The 19,479-nt window shown below is 37.5% G+C and overlaps 1 long non-coding RNA gene across 1 annotated transcript; it reads right to left on the reverse strand.

Annotated features, from left to right (window-relative positions):
• Nucleotides 1-7,265: 7,265 nt before the first annotated feature.
• On the reverse strand, nucleotides 7,266-19,117 carry LOC110223167 (uncharacterized). Its single transcript, XR_013486055.1, has 2 exons — nucleotides 13,207-19,117; nucleotides 7,266-8,731 (listed from the first exon to the last, which is right to left on the reverse strand). It is a non-coding gene; the product is annotated as an uncharacterized LOC110223167 (long non-coding RNA).
• Nucleotides 19,118-19,479: the final 362 nt, after the last annotated feature.

The raw sequence follows: 19,479 nt of genomic DNA on the forward strand, positions 1-19,479 counted from the left end.
TGTGATCCTAACTGTGGCCCCATGGTATTTGAATATTTTCTTTCTGGCTACTTCTAGTATTTTCTCCTTGACTTGGGAGCTTTGGAATATGGCTAGAATATTTCTGAGAGTTTTCTTTTTGAGATCTCTTTCAGGAGGTGATCAGTAGATTCTTTCAATTTCTATTTTGTCCTCTGGTTCTAAAATAACCAGACAGTTTTCCTTTATAATTTCTTGAAATATCATGTCCAGGCTCTTTTTTAAAAATCATTTTGGTGGTCAATAGTTTTTTGTTTTTGTTTCTTTGGCAAGGCAATTGGCATTAAGTGACTTGCCCAGAGTCACACAGCTAGTGAGTGTTATGTGTCTGAGGCCGAATTTGAACTCAGGTCCTTCTGAATCCAGGGCCAGTGCTCTATCCACTGTGCCACCTAGCTACCCTGGTTGTCAATAATTAAGTTATTTCTCCTCAATATATTTTCCAGTTAATTTTCAAATGGAAACCAACTGATTTTCCAATGAGATATTTCATATTTTCTTCTATTTTTTTTTCTATTTTTTTAAAAAAACATTTTATTGTTTCTTGATGTCTTATGAAATCATTAGCTTCCAGAACTTGGCTAGTTCTAATTTTAAGGAACTATTTTCTTCAATGAAGGTTAGTACCTATTTTCCTGTTTGTTCAATCTTGCTTTTTAAGGAGTTATTTTCTTCAATATTTTTGTGCCTTTTTTTTAACCAGGCTATTAATTCTCTTTTCACAGTTTTCTTGCATTACTCTCATTTCTTTCCCCATCTTTTCCTCTACTACTCATTTGAATTTTAAAATAATTTTTGCTCTCTTTCTATAGCTCTTCTAGGAATTCTTGTTGGGCTTGTGTCCAATATGCATTTTTCTTTCAGGTTTTTCTTGTGGATGTTTTCTTCTGCGTTTATTTTTTGAGCTTCCCTGTCACCATAGTAGCTTTTTATGATCAGGTTCTTTTTTGGTTGTTTCCTCATTTTTCAGCCTATTTCTTGACTTTGAATTTTATGTTAGAGTTGGACTCTGCTCAAGTCCTGGGGGGGGTGGAGGTGGCACTGTCCCAAGCTTCCGGTTTTTTCGATGTAATTGAAAGGACAAAAGGATTAGACTTTGCAGTAATTTCACTTTAGGTTTGGATCTCAAGATATAATGACATGTACTCAGTGTAAACTTAACAAATTATCACGTTTATTTTACAATGATTAATAATGATTAAGGCAAAACACATACACAAATAAAGATGAGAATAACATTCAATATAATAATCATCAAAATAAAGAAAGGGGGGAATAAGAAAAGAAAGGACACACACTCATTAACCAGGCAAGCTCGTACCTACTGGACCGGGGAGAGTGAAGAACGGTCAGAAGTCTAGTCAGGGAGGCAACGGGGCAGCGTCCCTCTCCGACTCACATCAGAAGCCGTGCACATGATCCACCTCTGATCAACAGAGACTTGGCATCTTCTCTCTGACATCAATCAAAGAACTCCAAAAATTCCCTTCCAAATGACCCCTTTTATATCCATGTAAACCAGGGAAAAACAATCTTAATATTTTGTTTTGTGTACATATCCTTGGTGAGCGCTCAGGTCTAGGACATGCACACATCTTTAACAAAGGTTGGAGCTTGATCAGAGCCCCAGATACTGGTTTGTTGTGTAAGTCTCCAAGGAGTGATCAGTTCCTTAGACAGTTACATGCTTTTTTCAACAAAAATATTCCTCGAGGTGAATTGCTTTCCTGGGTAACATAGTTTGTTTCTTATTGTTTCGTCTCCATGGTACCTCTGGCCAAGCATATTAACTCCAATTTATCTTTATGTCAGGTCATGAGGCGGTTACATCAGGGGTCTGGGGAGGATCTATCCTCCTCATTTTCCCTTATGTTTGCCCTGTTGTTTTCATAGCTAATTCTTGAGGTCTGTAAGTTTTCAGTCCTTGCAAGGCGATATGATGTGGGGTGAGGTGTGGTCACTGCTTTCCTGGTCTGTGTTCAAATATTTACCTAGGAAGGTCTCCTGCTCCCTTGCCACCACAAGCACTAGTGCTTCACTTTCCACCATGGAATTGCTATCAATAACTAGGACCCCTCCTCTCTCTCTACCCTGCAATTACAACCACAGCCCTCCCCCCTTGTGACTGTAATTCCCTCTACCCTGGACCTGAGACCCAGAATTAGGCACTGGGTAATGGAGTTGTCAAACAACACCCTATCCAGCACCCAGTGCCCACACAGGAGTCTCCTGTAATATCTTTCTGGCTAGTTGTCTAATCCCTTTACTATCGTAGTGAGAGCTTCTGGGGCTATTACTGCTGCTGCTGCTATAGCCACCACGGCCTTCAAGGTTCATAGCTGATTTTGCCATCACACTCTGCCCTAGTCTTTACCCCAAGTGTTATAGACTTCTTCCAACCTCCTAAGTTCTCCTGGGCTAGAAAAATATCTCACTCCATGTTGTACTCATTTCTACCTCTGCTACCTTTGATCACACTTTATTCTCTTCCATGAATATTCTCCCCTGAACATAAAAGGAGTATTCTTTTTCTAAAAACAGAGGTATCCTTTGATATCTGGTTTAAGTCCTACTTCCTTCATGGAGCCTATCCTTCCTCCTTAGCTCACATTGATTTCCTTCTTTACTGAACTCTTATAAAAGACAGTATATAATTAGTATTACTATTGTGCTTTGTACATAGTAAGTATTTCATGCTTTTTCATTCATTTTACCGTTTAATTGTATGATGCCTTATATTACTTATCTGTGCAATGAAATATTTATTATCTAGGTACACCATCTCTCTCAAATTAGAATGTAATTCTGTGGCTTGAGACTGTTTTACACTACCTTTATATCATTTAAGTGACTGGAACAATACTTTACAAATAGCAGCTCAATAAATATTTGTTGTTATGGAGAGGCAGAAGGAAGGCAAAAATGTGGCTCTAAGGAAACAAAAGCACCAAAAGCTGATACGAAGTAGAACAGGCTATGAATTTGCAAGAAATTAAGATGAGAAAATGACTGTATGCCTTGAAATTTTCAATTTTGGTCAAGGAAAGAATACAGAATAGTGATTTTCATCCAAACTGAGACAACAGGAAGTTCTCATTTTTGTCTGCTATCAAAATATATAGTACAGGCCAAAATAAATCCTAGGTTTTAGTAGAAATACAGAAAAGTTTAAGGTAATTTTAGATCTCATTTAGATAATAGGAGGGTGAAATTTCCATTCCCAAAAGTTTGTCAAGTTTTGACATGCTTCTTCCCTCCTCCAAAGGTTAGTTTTGATTTTAATTTCTCTATACTATCTCTGAATACAAGTAGTAGGAATTCAAAATTGGTAAATTTTTATCCATGTAAATTATGAAATGCATTCAACTGGATTGATGTTATCTGACTAGCAATAAATTTTATTTTGGATCTATGCTTTGAATCTATATCATTTTATATCAGCATTATGCTAATTCTTTGGATGATAATTTTAGAAGACCATTGTGTAATATACCCTATTATTTTATAACTTTGAACTACTACTCTTTGGAGACTTTTGCAGAGTGCTCTACTGGTTAAAATCTGTCTTTTATATTTAATTGCGCATGCTTTGGTTTGCCAAAGTAAATTTGTTACCTTGGGAAGTCTTATTGTCTGAGTCCCTGCCAGATGGGAGTGGGGTGGGAGAGAACTATTTAGAAAGTTTAAGTAAACAGTATTTTGTGAATTCTACCACTAGATTAGAGATAATTGTAGAAGTACTAAGCCAGGGACAGCTAGATGGCTCAGTGGATAGAGTATCAGCCCAGAAGTCAGGAGGACCTGAGTTCAAGTCTGGCCTCAGACCAAACACTTGACACTTACTAGCTGTGTGACCCGGGGCAAGGCACTTAACCTCAATTGCCTTAAAAAAGGGAAAAAAAAGTATTAAGCCAGTCTCTCAACATACTCAGAGCCAATGGGAGATCATTTTAAGTCTGCTTATAATACAGAGGTGATTTATATGAATTGTCTGAGTTCTGATCATGAAAATTATGAAATTGCACCTGGAATAATATATATTGAGTCACATCTTTGGGCAAACTTGGTATTGATAGAATCTAGTTTAAAAGATTTTCTGTTTTAAGGGTTAATTTACAATAGTAGCCATTTTTGTTTTGTTTTGTTCTCACACATTAATTCAAACACCAGAATGTGAATTTGTTTTTTGTTCATTGTTTTTGTTATTCAGTAGCTTTAAGTCACATGTAACTTTGTGACCCCATTTTGGGTTTTCTTGGCAAAGATTCTGGAGTGGTTTGTCATTTCCTTCTCTAACTCATATCACAGATGAGAAAACTGAGGTAAAAAGGGTTAAGTGACCTGCCTAGGGTCATGCAACTAGTGTTTGAGGCCAGATTTGAACTCAGGAAGAAAAGTTTTCTTGACACCAGGCCAGGTACTCTATCCACTGTACTACCCAGCTACTTAATTGATTTTTATATCAGGATGTTGTTTTTTTTTTTTAAAGAGTAAAATGATGGAAGTTTTAGCTCAGTTTCCCTACTATATTATTTCCTTTCTGAACAGGAAAGTTTCCCACCTGGTTGATTCTGAGCCTGGCTGACACCTTGTAAATAATGTGGAACTCTTTTGTATCAGTGGCCATCTCAGACAAAGTATCTGTGTTTTATACCTGAAATCAAACAGAGCTAATGGAGTTTTCTCTTAGTATACCTACTATAGGTCAGTCTCTATAGTCTTAATATTTTTACAACCATGTCTCTCATTTTCCTCTCATAGCACATTTCTCTGACCATGGCAGAAGAATTTTGAAGGTTTTATAAGTGAATCTTATTGCTACAACCAGCAAGTTACTATGATGAGATCAAGTATATAAGACCCTATTGCTTTGATTTTTATTGTTCTGAATTTATATTATTTATTTCAACTTCCTAATCTAGGCAACAACAGAAAATTAGATTAGACTTGGCATCTCCTTGTTTACTGGTTTAATTAGTTATGTATTCATGTATAAGATTACATCCATATAGTATCATATCTTTCTGAATGGCATGAAGATAAAAGACATCCTCAAAATGGGGGACATAATAATGATAAGATGTAATAAAAACAAGAAAAATGAATTAAATAAATATAATTAAAATTACAATTAAATAATGAGAAAAACAGTAAGATTTGACTGCTTATAGATGTGATTGACTAACAAATGTTTTTCATTAAGTAAATGAACACACTTCATAGATTCCTGATAACTGTAATTCTTTTAGTAGCCTTAAAAATTGTGTCAGTGAAAACAAAAAGCTAAGTAAAAATGATGATCCTAAATGAGATATTTTAAATTTGATCCTGGAGGAATAAAGAACATGACTGAAAAAGGTGGAGCAAAGTATTCTCTTTTGGGCCCATTTGAATACCCACAGATATTTAGCAATACAAATGCCTAAATTCATGTAGTTTTTGGATATGGTTTAAGTTGTTTAGAAAATCTCAAGTTGGATTGAGGCTCCATATATAGAAATGCTTTAATCAATTGTAAAGAAACTTTTGAATTACAACTTTTTAAGACACTTCCTCTAGCTTAGAGATGGCATTATTGTCCTTGCAATGTATACGTCCTAAAGTGAAAAAAAGGCAAAGTCTCCCACTGCAACCAGGGCCATCTCGAGTCATCCTGATTTGTATCTGGCCATTGGACCCAGACGGCTCTAGAGGAGAAACTGAGGCTGGTGACCTTGCACAACCTTCCCTCACTTAAATCCAATTCACTTGAAAGTCATGATATCATGATCCTCTTCAAGAACGAAGGACAAACAACCGACCCCAAGGTAAGGCAGAAAGGACAAATCTTATGTGAAAACTGAAATTCTTCAAATCTCCAAATATATTACAGGTAGTTTGATTTGATGTTCTTTCTATAGCCCTGTTGTTTTTAAGATTTCTACTGGTTTTCACTACATGAACTATTCACTGGAAGGCCATCGTGAACAGATTTTCTAAGTCTTTCTACTAGCAAGTTTAAACATTACCTAGGAAACCTCCACAAGTGGCTTGGAACTTGAAAATTCAATCTACTGGAACAAATACTTCTGAAAAATCTTTGTTTCTTCTTTGCCTATTCTAATACCTTCAATTTATTTTTCTTCTCTTATTGCTAAAGCTATGCTTCTAGCTTGTCCCATTACATATGATGCTTGCTGAAAGTTTTAGGTAGATGCTACTTATTATTTTAAGGAAGACTCCGTTTATTCCTATGCTCTCTAGTGTTTTAGTAGGAATGGGTGTTATATTTTGTCAAAAGCTTTTTCTGCATTTATTGAGATGATCATGTGGATTCTGTTAGTTTTGTTGTTATGATCAATTATGCTGATAGTTTTCCTAATATTGAACCAGCCCTGCATTCCTGGTATAAATCCTACCTGGTCATAGTACACTATTCTTGTGATAAGTTGCTGTAATCTATTTGCTAATATTTTATTTAAAATTTTTGCACCTATATTCATTAGGGAAATTGGTTGTAATTTTTCTCTGTTTTGACTCTTCCCGGTTTGTGTATGTATCAGCACCATATTTGTATCATAAAAAGTATTTGGTAAGACTCCTTCCCAACTAGTCTATATAGTACTGGAATTAATTGTTTTTTAAATGTTTGATACTATTCACTTGTGAATCCATCTGGCTCTGGAGATTTTTTCCTACAGAGTTCATCAATAACTTGTTCAATTTCTTTTTCTGAGATGGAATTATTTAAGTATTTTACTTCCTCTCCTGTTGATCTGGGCAATTTATATTTTTGTAAATATTCATCCATTTTACTAAGATTGTCAAATTTATTGGCATACAGTTGGGCAAAATAGCCCCTAATTATTGTTTTAATTTCCTCTTCCTTGGTAGTGGATTCACCCTTTACATTTTTGATACTGGTAATTTGGTTTTCTTCTTTTTTTTTTAAAATTAACCAAAAGTTTATCTATTTTATTGGTTTTTTTTCATAAAACCAGCTCTTAGTATTATTAGTTTAATAGATTTCTTAATTTCAATCTTCTTAATTTCTCCTTTGGTTTTCAGTATTCCTACCAGTGTTTAATTGAGGATTTTTAATTTGTTCTTTTTCTAGTTTTTTTTTCAGTTGTATGCCCAATTCATTCATTGTCGTGACCTTTTCACTTGGCTACAGAGCCTACCTAGGACCTAGGGTTTCCCAATCACCTGAAGAATCAAGACCAGCTTGATCTTTCACTTCGAGCACACATTGATGAGGCAGGAGAAAGGATGGCAGCAACTCTGTTTATTTTTAGCAAAGCACTTACTTATATAGTAAAATAACAGGCACTTTTTCATGAGTTACAATGACGTATAGCCCGTGCTGTGCTCAAGGACAGTACGCGCACAGTCCGTGCACTTACCTACTACCAATCACAAATATACTGTTAATGACTAATGAGTAACTAGGGAAGTTAGAGATGCATAAGATGGAGCACCGAACCAGGCAATTTGCACACAGAAGAGCATACGAGAGGGGCCTCAGCCCTTCAGTGAGATCTCGTGAACTGTCTGTGGCCCTCTACATCCTTACAGATCCCTAACAATTCCCCCTTTTTGTTTTTGCCGGAGACAGAGCACATGAAGCTCAGTCCCAAAGTCCTTTATCTGATTAGCTATGCACCTGAGCAAACACGGCTCAAAACACAGCATGGCCAGCAATATCAAACATAATGGCAACAAAGAAGACTATTTAATAAAGATATAAGCCAAAGTCCAAGGTTACTAAAAGGGTCATGGATGTTATCTATCCAATCAAGTATATGTTAGGCAGTCTTATCTGGCATCAAATCTTCATCAGCTGCCCTCGCAATATCATCAGCAATTTTATATAAATCATCAATATTCAACGCAACAGTAGAATTCCCAAATAGCCCATTCAGATGTCTACATATTCTCTGCCAGTCCCATTGCGAGTCATTGTATTTAACATTGGTAAGACAAATGAATTCATACCTATAATCACATTTCAAATGTGTTCTATATTCTAAAATATCCAATTCGGTACCTATTTCAATAATGGTTTCCTTCATTCCCTCAAGTATATGGTAAAATTCTTTGTCCATCCTATTTTGTGCTTGAAAACCCTTTGATACATTGCAATTTAATTGATTCATAAAATCAGCTTGAACCATTTCATTTCTTGCAATAGATACAGATTGAGATAAAGATACAGAAGCAGTTATGATAGCTATAAGCGATACAATTCCTAATGCTACACATGAAATACATCTCCTCTTCCTAACAATTGCTAATTGATTTCTTTGGTCTATTATTCCAAAAATATGATCAGAACGTGACTCATACCAATCTTTGAAACTTAAACTTTACTGTAATTGACCCATTCTTTTGAGGTGTAAAATTAAATTCCTTCCCCAATCCTGCAGATGCATTCCCCTTGTAAAATAACATCAGGTATTGTCTCTTCCCATGTAACTAGTCTTGGCCATGGCAGTTTTGTCACAAAAGCCCATCTTGTTGTATTTCCTGTCTCTGCTGCTGCTGTGTTCTGTACCACTGCTGACGACAACAACAAGAGTCAGAGTTTGGTTAAAAGTTCTTGTAGTGCCTTCTTCTTATTCTTTCAACTCCTTTTATTCCTGGTCGGCCTGTGTTTTCTCTTCTGCTTGCCTTGTCCCTTCTGAATGGATAATGCGGACATCCTTCATTCTAACCCAAAGTTCTCCATCACCTGTGGAAATAAGAACAAACCCTTGTTCCCAGGTTAGTACCTGCCCTGGGCCCTGCCAGGCACCATCAACGTATCTCCACATGACTTTTATATTGTGTTCAGGAAAAAGGAATCTGTTTGATTTAGTGGTTTCACTATTACTGTTGTCATTTCCTGCCAGATATTTCATTGCAGGAGAGAGGTTGCAACACTCGAATTTTAAGTAATTTATAATGTAGAGTGCAGTGTTTAATTGATGCCACGGGGATCCATTAGCTCCCCCTTTTTGTTTTTGGAGCACCATTTTCAAGGTATGATTGGCACGCTCAACTATGGCCTGACCACGAGGATTATAGGGAAGGCCAGGAGTGTGACTAAAAGAGAACTCAGTACAAAACTTTTTAAAACCCTGTGAAATATATGCAGGACCATTATCAGTCTTTAAGCATTGAGGTGGGCCAGTGAAGGAAAAACAATGAAGCAAATGATTAATAACATTGCGAATAGCCTCACCTGCTTGAGCAGTAGCAAAAATAAAGCCTGAATAAGTATCAATAGGAACATGAACATACTTTTGTCTTCCAAAGGGAGAATAATGAGTAACATCCATTTGCCATAAGGCATTAGGTGTAAGTCCCTTGGGGTTATGTACATCAACACGGAAAGGGGGCTGAAAAGGCACACGAGTAGCACATCGCTTAACAATTTCACGTGCTTGGGATTTTATTATGCCATATAAAGTTCTTAAAGACCTAGCAGATAAATGTAATTTATTATGACAATTCCTTGCTATTTACACATTCATTGTTTAAGATTTATCAACAAAATCATTACCTTCAAAAATTGGTCCTGGAGCAAGTGTGTGGGACTGAACATGCAAAACATAAAATTTTTCTGTTCTATTCTGTATATAATGTTCTATATCATGAAGCAACTGACAGATATTATTACCAGTATTTTTTATTATTGCAGTCTCTAGGTGTTTTAGGATTCCTTGTACATATTTACTATCTGTGATGATATTCATTGGCTCCTCATATTTTTTAAATGCACAATAGACAGCATATAATTCATTCTGTTGTGTGGAGATAAAAGGTGTTTTGATCACATGTAATTCCTTTCTTTTAGGGCACCAGATGGAGGCCTTGCTCATTTTCATGGCATCAGTAAAAACATTGATCCCAGGTACAAGTTCACCTGATGTATGCATGGGTTTTATCCAAGGCCAGTTCTCAAAGATTGCATGATATTTAAGGGGTTTTCAAATTGATATTCATTTGCCAGTTAGGCATTGTTTGTATTGCCATTTCAATTATTTGTTGAGAAAATGGAAGGTACACGACTTCTGGATGTGTGCCACATAACGTTAAACAACTGTTGTCAATTTTATGTATTAAGTCCCCTATCAAAGCCATATAATTACTTAAAGTGTTTTTTGGCTGAGATGGTAAATATACCCATTCCAAAAGCTTCTGTTTTTTTGATGTATCACTGCTGTTGGAGAATTTGGGGTATTAAATATAGACGCCTCCATACTTTCATGCCTATCAATTCTGTTTGTGTGTGCTCCAACTACTTGTTCCTGAATATACAACAACGTTTGCTTCGCCTCAGGGGTCAGTATCCAGGGTGAATCTAATTGAGGATCACCTTTAAGGCAATCATACAAGGGTATCAATTTATAATTTGGAATGCCAATCTGTGATCAAAGCCACTGTATATCTCCTATAATTTTCTGAAAATCATTAAGTGTTTTCAATTTTTTTAGGTCTATTGCTGGAGGATGTAGGACTATTTCTTCTTGAAGTATCTGGTGACCTAAATATTGATATGGAGGATATTTCTGAACCTTTTCTGGAGCTATCAGAAGCCCATGACTTTGCAACACATCTTGTGTCTTTTGTAAAATTTTTTCTAACACTTCAGGATTAGGATGAGCACATAAAATGTCATCCATGTAATATATGCAAAGTGCTTGAGGAAACTGCTGTCTTATTGGCTGTAACACTTTAGCTACATAATATTGACACATAGTGGGACTATTTTTCATACCCTGAGGGAGGACTTTCCATTGATATCTCATATAAGGTTCTTGCACATTTACACTAGGAATAGAAAATGCAAACCTCTCTTTGTCTTGTTCATGTAATGGAATTGAATAAAAACAATCTGCAATATCAATAACCCATAAGGGCCAGCCTCTAGGAATCATATTAGGTGATGGAAGACCTGGTTGTAAAGCTCCTATAGGCTGTAAAGTGTCATTTACTTTTCTTAAATCTGTTAACATTCTCCATTTGCCTGATTTTTTGTTAATAACAAATAACCGGAGAATTCCAAGGACTTGTACTTTCTTCAATATGTCCCTTACTTAACTGTTGTTGTACTATTTCTTGTAAGGCAGAGATTTTTTCTTTACTAAGAGGCCACTGTTCCACCCATATAGGATCATTTGATTTCCATTTCATTTTTATTGGTGCTATTGGGGTGCACTCTGCCTCAACAGTAGCCTTGGCTATAAATTTGTTGCTAATGTCACACCTAATTGAGTTAATACATCTCTTCCCCAATGAATAACAGGCAAACCACTGACTATATAAGGATATATAATCCCTGACTTATCTTCTTTATCCCAGTGGATGGGTAGAGAAGAAATTTCTGTTTCTTGTCTTCCTCCTATACTTGTTAATTGTTGATAGGCAAGTTGTTTCTGCCAATGGGGTGGCCAACAACGTTGTGGGATAACTGTTTTATCTGCACCTGTATCTAACAACCCTGTAAAAGGTAAGCCATTAAGGAATATGGTGCACATAGGCCGTTCCTGAGAAATAGTGGTTATAAATAATGCCTCAGTATTACCTGTTGTAGGGGGTTGCCATGGACTGTCCAATGTGACTATGAAAAATTATACCCTGTGCAACCCATTGGCCTTCTTCTATAAATGCGTCCTCATCATTGGTGTTAACAATAGGCACATGTTTTAATATGTCATCGAAAACCACTGTGTGTGGAATTGTGTATACATTGTAGTTGGTGGGGAAATGATTAAAGCAAATGGGCCTGGTTTTATAAAAGGTGTAGGAAATATTGGTACTTCACAACAGGAATGAGCAGGCAACTTATAATTGCCAGCACTTCTGATGATAATTATATCTATGAAGGAGGGGGTCTCATGGCTAACAAGGCAGCATACTTGTTTCTTCATTCTGTTCCCTGATTTGTTCCCTGATCTTCTGGGTTGTTTTCCGTACTCATCATTCCCCACTGTTGCTGTCTCGGGGGGCCGTGAGGGAGGCCCCCTGCTCCTGTTTCCCTGATTTCTGCATTCTGAAGCCCAATGACCTGATTTACCACATCTCGGACAAGGGGTATTGGGATGGTCAAATCCCTGTCGTGGTTTTTGTACTCTTGAGCAACACACCCTTTTAAAGTGTCCCTGTTTCCCACAATTAAAACATACTTTAGACATAGTCTGTGCTTGACCAGGAGCAATCCGGAGTGCCATCTGTCTACATTGTTCAGAGAATTCTGCCAGCCGAAAAACTGCTTCTCCTGGTGCTAACACAGCCCTTGCAATAGCTTTCCAATCATTAGGTGTCAATATACTATATGAAATGCTCTCCAGGTTTAACAGTGTATAAGCTGAAGTATAGCCAGAGTGCAAGATTTTTTTAAATCCTTAATCAAACTCAAATCCAAAGGTTCATGTCTCCTTCTCACCTGACCAGGGTTGTTTGGATCATTTTCCTCAATAACTGGATAAAATTGTAAGGATCCCAACTCCTTTAAATCCTCTCCTTTACTTGTCTGAATTGCCTTTTGCAGAGGAGATAGTTCTAATTGTAAGGACAATGTTTGACCCTAGATGACTGTCTAGCCAAACTTGAATTTCTTTCTTCCTTTTTTCTATCCTGCTGACCAACTCCCTCATGCCTCACTGGGGGAGCTTCCTCTTTTCCCACGGCTCCCAAAACTTCCTCATTTTTTGTGCAGCTAATATCATCCCATGGGGGAAGGGGTTCTGGCCATTCCTCTGCCTGTTCCATTTTTAATTCAGCTAAGTCAGGATATAACCTATAAGTCTTAGGTCTGCTCTCTCCCTCAGGAGAGCCTGCTCTACTATTGTTAGGTGAGCACAACAAGGAAGTTGTTTGAGTACAGGCAGGGAATTTTCTCTTCTCACCCTGTGTATCTGCTTGCAAGCCCATTTTTATAAGATTACAGATAGTGAAAGTACCCAGAGGAACTGATTTTGGGCCTTTGCTATTACAAAATTCTGTCCATTGTTCCCCCACTATCTTCCATTGTTCTAAGTCAAAACTCCCTTCCCTTGGAAGCCATGGAGATGTTATATCAATAATGTCTACAAACTCTCTTATTTTCTTAGGAGTTACCAAGCGCCCCTGTTCCTTAATCACTTTATATATTACCCGAACATTCTGTTCCTTATCTGAGAGTTTACCTAGATTTTGCCCCATGATAAGAAATTCTCTTACCACTCCATATCTTGCAATGGGATACGAGTCGGAGACCTCTTTCTAAGAGGCTGCCTGGCTCCAACAGACCTCGGTGTCTTGATGTGGGTGTCGCGTCTTCTTGGTCCAGACGCATCCCGACTATTTCCTGCAGCTGTCTCACTCTCCGTATGTTCAATGCAGCTTGATGGCAGCAGTGCATGCCCCATGTTGGGCGCCAGTTTGTCGCGACCTTTTCACTTGGCTACAGAGCCTACCTAGGACCTAGGGTTTCCCAATCACCTGAAGAATCAAGACCAGCTTGATCTTTCACTCTGAGCACACATTGATGAGGCAGGAGAAAGGATGGCAGCAACTCTTTATTTTTAGCAAAGCACTTACTTATATAGTAAAATAACAGGCACTTTTTCATGAGTTACAATGACGTGCTGTGCTCAAGGACAGTATGCGCACAGTCCGTGCACTTACCTACTACCAATCACAAATACACTGTTAATGACTAATGAGCAACTAGGGAAGTTAGAGATGCATAGGATGGAGCACCGAACCAGGCAATTTGCACACAGAAGAGCACCCGAGAGGGGCCTCAGCCCTTCAGTGAGATCTCGTGAACTGTCTGTGGCCCTCTACATCCTTACAGATCCCTAACAATTGATCTCCTCTTTTTCTATTTTATTCACGTAAGCATTTAGAGATATAAAACTTCTCCCAAGAACTGCTTTTGCTGCTTCCCATAAGTTTTGGTATGTTGTCTCATTACTGTCATTCTCTTGAATGAAGTTATTGTTTCTATGATTTGTTGTTTGACCTATTCATTTTTTAGGGATTATTCAGTTTTCAATTATTTTTTAGTCCATCTTTCCATGGCCCTTTATTACATATAATTTTTATTGCATCATGATCTGAAAAGGATGCATTTGATATTTCTGCCTCTCTGCACTGGATTGTGTGGTTTTTATGCCCTAGTACATGGTCAGTTCTTGTGTACGTACCATGTACTGCCAAGAAAAAAGCGTATTCCTTTCTATTGCCATTCAATTTTCTCCAGAGGTCTATCATACCTAACTTTTCTACTATTCTATTCACCTCCTTAACTTCTTGTTTATTTTGTGGTTAGATTTATCTAGTTCAGAGAGGGGAAGGTTGAGATCCTCCACTAGTATAGTTTTGCTATTTCTTCCTGTAACTTCCTGAACTTCTTCTTTAAGAATTTGGATGCTATACCATTTGATGCATATATGTGTAGTAACATCCTTGCCTATGGTGTCTTTTAGCAGGATGTACTTTCCTTCCTTATCTCTTTTGATAAGATCTATAGGTCTGTTTCAAATGTGTTTCCTGTAAACACCACATTGCAGGATTATGGTTTTTAATCCATTCTGCTACCTGCTTCAGTTTTAGGGGAGAGTTCATGTTATTCATATTCACAGTTATTACTGTCTTTTTCTCCATCTTATTCCCCCCCCTTATGCATTTCTTTCTCCTTTCTCCCTTTCCCTCCTCACTAGTGTTTTGCTTTTGACCACTGCCTCCCTCAGTCCCGCTTCCCTTCTATCGGCCCCCTCCCTTTTCTTTCCCTTTTCCCTCCTACTGAGTGTATGGCAAGTTAGATTTCTATACCTGATTATGTTATTCCCTTTCAAATCCGAGAGTAAGGTTCAAACAATGCTCATCTCCCTCCCTTCTTTCCCTCTACTGTAATAGGTGTTTGTGCCTTTTCCTATACAGTAATTTACCTTTGTCTATCTCCTCCTTTCCCTTTCTCTCAGTACATTTTCTTAGTTAGATCAGATTAATCCACTTACTTGGATCCATTTAACCCACTTGATAAGATTTTTTTTTATCAAAGTCAATTTATACCCACCCCCCTCTATGTATACCCCTTTAACGTGGTGTAATAACAATACAGTTCTCAAGAGTTACAAGTGTCATCTTCCCTTGTAGGGATGTAAACAGTTTGCCCTTATTAATAACATGTTGTTGTTTCTTTCTGTCCCATTTACCTTTTTTATGTCTCTCTTGAGTATTGTATTTGAAGATCAAATTTTCCATTGAGCTCTGGTCTTTTTTTCAGGAAGGTTTAGAAGTCCCCTATTTTGTTGAATATCCATCTCCTCCCCCGAAAAATCATGCTCATTTTTCCTGCGTAGTTCTTTTACAAAATCTGGAAAGCTCAATTCAGGTACTGTTGATAACTGACACTTGATACTTTCAGACCCAAAATGTTGATTCAGATATGTATGTCTTTTGAGTATAAGTAGACCAAGCCAGACAACTTGTAGACCACAGTCTAGGACAGATCCCTTTGAAAGAAAAATTCCAAGGGAAAATGTTTCAAGGAAGCAGATCATTTCACATAGTAGAAAACTAAATCCCAAGATAATGGATCAAGAAGCCTAATGGACATTAAGATATATTCCTGTTCCCTGGTTTTTTGGGGGGTTTTTTTGGTCTTTCTAAATATAGTTATGTTTATTGTCTATTATTTGTTACTGAACCCTGACTCTAATGGAAAAGTACCTCAGTGTCAGATTTGGAACACAAATCAAAGTTTAAATTCAAGTTCTCTGTGTTAATTCCTTGTAAAATTGTTCTATTACATCTCAACTTGTGACTGGGTGCACCTTAGGTGTCTTTAAGAGCCTACTCTCGAGGTCTGGGTTCCCTTCCTCTGAATGTGGATAATTTTGCCAAATAGTTACAAATGTTTAAATCAATAGGTCTGAAAGTTGTATAAGATGGCTATGAGTTTTGGAAATGATTATGGCCCCCCCAATCGTGTTAAGAAGTTTTATTCAGACTTCTTCATTTATTTTTTTCCTATTCCTGGTCAAACTGATCATGGTCTGTACAAATAACTGTCTTCTAGTACTGTGAATCTTTAGAAGGCCCAGTGATTTAAAAAATTTTAATCCAGGGCCAAAGGGAGAATTGTTGAAAAGTAGATTTTTGGGAGAAACTAACCCCATTCCATGCTAAATTTGCTCTTATTATATAAATATACTGAATGTCTCAGATATTCCCCCAATCACTTTATATCTACCAAAACAACAACAACAACAAAAAACAACCCACTAGGATTTTGAACAATTCTATTCAAACTACTGAACAGTTTGAATTCTATTTTTCTTTTGTATTCTAAACACATACAATTAAAAATGTAAATTGAATTTCTAGAAACTCACCTACTTTTCTTTCTCCCAACAAAGTACTAAGTAGGAGCCAACTAAATGTTAATTGACTGATAAAGGAGAGACAGTTTTCTTTGGTCTGGTGTGAATAGCTATGCTATAGGCTATCGTAATAGTTTAAGCACCCTTTTTCTTCTTTGAAAATGCATCTTTTAACCCAGCTAAAATGAGGACAATCTTTCAGGGGAGGAAATGGATATTCAACAAAATTGGGGACTTCCAAACCTTCCTGATAAAAAGACCACAACTCAACAGAAAATTTGATCTTTAAATACAAGACTCAAGAGAGATATAATAATGTTAATGGGACAGAAAGAGAAAAAACATGTTATTAATAAGGGTAAACTGTTTATATCCCTACAAAGGAAGATGACACTTCTAACCCTCGAGAACGGTATAGTTATTATACCATGTTAAAGGGTATATATAAAGGGGGTAGGTATAAGTTGACTTTGATGTAATGATTAAAAAAAAATCTAATCAAGTGGGTTAAATGGATCCAAGTAAGTGGATTAATCTGATCCAATTAAGAAAATTGTACAGAAAGAAAAGGAAAGGAAGAGGCAGACAAGAGTAAATTACATTATAGTAAAAAGCACAAAAACCAATTACAGCAGAGGGAAAGAAGAGAGGGAGATGAGCATTGTTTGAACCTTACTCTTATCAGATTTGGCTCTAGAAGGAAATAACAAAATCAGTTAGGTACTAATATTGGTAGACTTAACCCTTCTCAGCAATACAAGGATTTAAGACATCTCCACAGGCCTCACGATGGAAAATACCATACACATCCAAAGAAAGAACTATGGAGTTTAAATGCAGATAGAAGCATACTACTTGCTATTTATTTTTCTTCTCTTGTGTTTTGTTTCCTCTTTCTGGTGGTTACTCCTATTGGTTCTAATTCTTACTTACAATATCACTAATGTGAAAATATGTTTAATAGGAATGTATATGTATAGCTTATATCAGATTGGGAGCCAGTCTTGGGGAGAGGGAGAAAACTCAAAAGCCTATGGAATTGATTGTTGATAAATCAAAATAAATTAATTTTAAAAAGAAACTATGTAATAAAATTAAAAATGCAAATGTTCTGAGAATAACAAAAATAAAAGAAAGAAAAAGAAACTATCTTTTAAATTCACCCTTGACTTATCAGATCTTTCCCAAAACTGCTTTGTTAGCCTGCCCTTGGGGAATACAAGGGCATGGCATGCTATGGTTCATGGGGTCAAAAACAGTTGGACATGACTTAATAAAAATGGGCCTTACCTTATCTTACCCAAACCCTGGGTCACACAGCTCAGGATGAGAGAGTACATAGATGTGGAATTTTAAGACACATATAAACATCATCTAGAGTGTCATAGTCTTTGAGTAGATAAACTGCAGTGTACCTACCTGTTTGTAGCCCTTGCTGAGTTATTCATGCAGTGGCTAGTAAGGACCAGAAACTGAGACCTGTTAAAGACATTAGCTCAAAAGGACCAACATTCTCCACTGCATCTTGGGCCATCTCCAGTTATCCTGATCGATATCTGGCCACTGGACCCAAATGGCTCTGGAGGAGAAACTGAGGCTGGTGACTTTGCACAGCCTTCCCTCACTTAAATCCAATTCACTTGCATGTCATGGCATCACCTTCCTGGTGTCCTGGTGCTCTTCAAGAACGAAGGACAAACAGCAGCAAGCACCACGAAAAATTTTGCATCAGGGTGCTCCCTCAAAGATCGGCTTGAATCTCTCCCACTTTTCTTAAAACATTTTTCCCTTGGCAAACACAGCTTCAACCACTGTCTATGCAGATGATTCCCAAATCTGTTATTCTCCAGCCTTGACCTCACTTCTATCTGGGTATCCCTACTGGCAACTGAAATTCAATGTTAAAACTGGGTTCATGTTTTCCTCTCTCCAGCTCTTGACTTCAGAATTTCTATCTGGGGCACCACTGTTTACTGGTCTCCCATAATTTTAGCCTTGGGTTATCTCTGACTATTACCTCTACATTTTTATATAAATTACCTTACTTCTACATTTCTCTACCTTTTAATTTCTCTCTACAATATCTCTCAAATCCATGATCTTCTTTCTATTCCTACTGCTACTCCCCCAATACACTGTTCTCATTGTATCACTCACCTGGACCACACGGTAATAACCTAACAATTCAATTCTTTCGCACCTTTACCTTTTTCAGCCAACCAAATTACTAACAAAATAATTTCTAGTGGCTCTGGTGTATAATTTAAACTCCTCTGCATGGTATTTAAGCCCTTCCCCTCTCCCCCTCCCAATAACCTGGCATGATCCTACTTTTCCAGTCTTATCTCAAATTACTTTACTCTAGGCATCCTATACCCTTAATATCTGGCACACTTCATTCATGCTCAAGCATCTTTGCCTTTGTTCTCTCTAGTTGTTCCCTTTTGTTGTGCTGTTTTCAGTGCACGAGGTGAGTCGATTCATAGGGTACTGCGAGTAGTTCTCTAATGCACTAATCTCAGATTCTGGTACCTATCTCTCATTTGGGATTATGTTTCCCTCCACTAGCCCGTGAATTTGTTCATGCTAGTGACTGCTTGTTGGCTAAACTTTTTCTTTTTAATCTACTCTGACATCTACCACAATGCTCTTTACCAATGTTTGCTTTTCTATTTTGGATCCATTTTGGGAGCCCTACAAATGCCTGCCTGCTCTAACTCAAACCTCACATATTTTCCAAAAATTGGACCAGCTCCAGTTCAAATACAATTTTCTGCCCCCACGTGACACTACCTGCGCCAGCCTCTGCTCTGCCTGGAGTGATATGAAGTTGTACCGATGGGCTGGCTGACTTCTAGTGACCCTTCGGCCAGACCCTAGAGCCGCGGAGGGTGAGGGGGTGCTGAAAGGACTTCCTGGTGTTCGCACGTGGGATCAGCTCCGGTCAATGGGCACGATCGCCACAGAAATAAGTGAGGCTAGGCCAACACTGCAGGGAGAGCAGCCGCATCTGGAGGCCATGCTGGGTGAACTGACCATTTGGACCAGTTTTTCCAAAGCCTGAATTTGAATATCCAGCCCTCATAATCAACAGCGAACATATACGAAATCAAGGACGACG

This window comes from Phascolarctos cinereus, unplaced genomic scaffold (assembly GCF_003287225.1).
Source record: "Phascolarctos cinereus isolate Bilbo 61053 unplaced genomic scaffold, phaCin_HiC Scaffold_4;HRSCAF=312, whole genome shotgun sequence".
NCBI lineage: Eukaryota > Metazoa > Chordata > Mammalia > Diprotodontia > Phascolarctidae > Phascolarctos > Phascolarctos cinereus.